Consider the following 2,252-nt stretch of genomic DNA (forward strand, 5'->3'; position numbering starts at 1 on the left):
AATTTAGGAGGCCAAGACAGGCAGACTGCTTGAGCCTAGGAGTTCGAGACCAGTTCTGGCAACATAGCAAAACCCCCTCTCCACAAAAAAAAATTAGCCAGGTGTGGTGGGACATGCCTGTAGACCCAGCTACCTGGGAGGTTGAGGCGGGAGGATCACCTGAGCCTGGTGGGTGGGGTTGCAGTGAGCTGTGATGGAGCCACTGCACACCAGCCTGGGTGACAAACTGAGACCCTGTCACACACACACACACACATACACAAAAGAAAGCTAGAGAGCTTACTTAACCAAAAAGACTTAAACATGCCAATAAATATTATGAAATTTCTAAACCAAGGAAAATAGCCTTTTTTGAACTGATGACCACAAAAAGCTTTATTCTATGGGACATATTATGACTAATATTTTATTAAATGAACACATTTTGTGAATGTTGATCTAAGTCAAATGAAATCAAGAAAACAATATATATTATGTGCTTGCATAGAAAAAAAGATTGGAAGGAAATACCCTAAAATGTTACATCTCCAGCTGGAGGAATTACCAACTATTTTTATTTTGTGATCAAACCATTTTTGTATTTCCATAGAATAAATGCTGCTTACATTTTAAAACACAGAAAATAACTGCAAATACTCTTTAAGTTGATGTCAGAATAACTGCTTTAATTTTCCTACTAACTTGGGCTATGAGCAGCCTACTAAAACAGGTGAAAAATAAATGGGGATCTGATCAGATTCGCAGAACAAAATACTGTAACCCTTAACTCTCTGGCATCTTTTAAAACAACCCTGATATGGTTTGGCTGTGTCCCCACCCAAATCTCATCTCGAATTGTAATCTCCATGTGTCTAAGGAGGGTCCTGGTGGAAGGTGATTGAATCATGGGGCAAACTTACCCCTTGCTGTTCTTGTGACAGTGAGTGAGTTCTCAAGAGATCTGGTGTGAAAGTGCATGGCACTTCCCCCCGCCCCCCACGCTGCTCTGCCATGGTAAGGTGTGCTTCCATTCCCTTCAACTTCCACCATGATTGTAAGTTTCCTGAGGACTCCCAGGCATGCTTCCTATACAGCCTGGGAAACTGTGTCAATTAAACCTCTTTTCTTCATAAATTATCTAGTCTCACGTAGCTCTTTATAGCAGTGTGAGAACTAATAAAAACCCATTTGTATTTTTCTTTGACATTAGTAAAAACTGCAGGCAAACATCAAGTCTTTCTTTTTGAATATCTCAAAGATAAGACATTTCCCAACTACTTTGACAAGAATCCACCTTACTGAAGACAAAGATACGAAAATGTTTTTAAACTAGCAAATCTATGATTTCCTGAATGTTGTCCCTAACACATTTTACCACACAAATTTATTTCTTTAATCAAACTGTGGAATTAATGGGAATTTACAATTAAAAGCCAGGGTGGTTACATCACAGTGTGAATGTACTTAAAGCCACCCATTGAACTGTACTCTTAAAAATGATTTAGTACTTTTATTTTGTGTGCATATATATATATATGTATATGTGTATATACGTGTGTGTGTGTGTGTGTTTGAAATGGATTCTCACTCTGTCTCCCAGGCTGGAGTGCAGTGGTGCAATCTCGGCTCACTGCAACTTCTGCCTCCCGAGTTCAAGAGATTCTCCTACCTCAGCCTCCCTGGGAGCTGGAATTACAGGCGCGTGCCACCACACCCAACTAATTTTTGTATTTTTATTAGAGACAGGGTTTCTCCATGTTGGCCAGCCTGGTCATGAACTCCTAACCTCCGCCTGCTCCCAAAGGGAATATAGGCATGAGCCGCTGCACTTGGCCTGTTTTATGTATATTTTTAAAGCATATTTTCTTAAAAGCAAGAGTAAATAAATATATTTAGGTTAAATATTTTATTTTTAATGATCCTCACAACTGTAGGAATTTAAAATGTATTCATAGCATTGTTCATGGGACAATGCTGAAAACGACCTAAATGCCCAACAATGGGGTCTGATCTCATTTCTATAACCTAATGTCACAAAACCTAGTTTAAAAATTGACATATAGCTATGGAATGGTGTCTGTAATTTATTAAGTGAAAAATGCTTGCTATTAAGTGGCATATTTTGTTATAAAATTTTAAAAACTTTATAAAAACATATTCCATGTATGTATATGTTGTATATAAGCACAGAAAAAAATCAGACAGAATCTGTATCAATATGAAACAGTGATCTTTGTTTTCTTCTTAAATATTCCCAAGTCATTTGACTATTT

This window comes from Macaca mulatta, chromosome 2 (assembly GCF_049350105.2).
Source record: "Macaca mulatta isolate MMU2019108-1 chromosome 2, T2T-MMU8v2.0, whole genome shotgun sequence".
NCBI lineage: Eukaryota > Metazoa > Chordata > Mammalia > Primates > Cercopithecidae > Macaca > Macaca mulatta.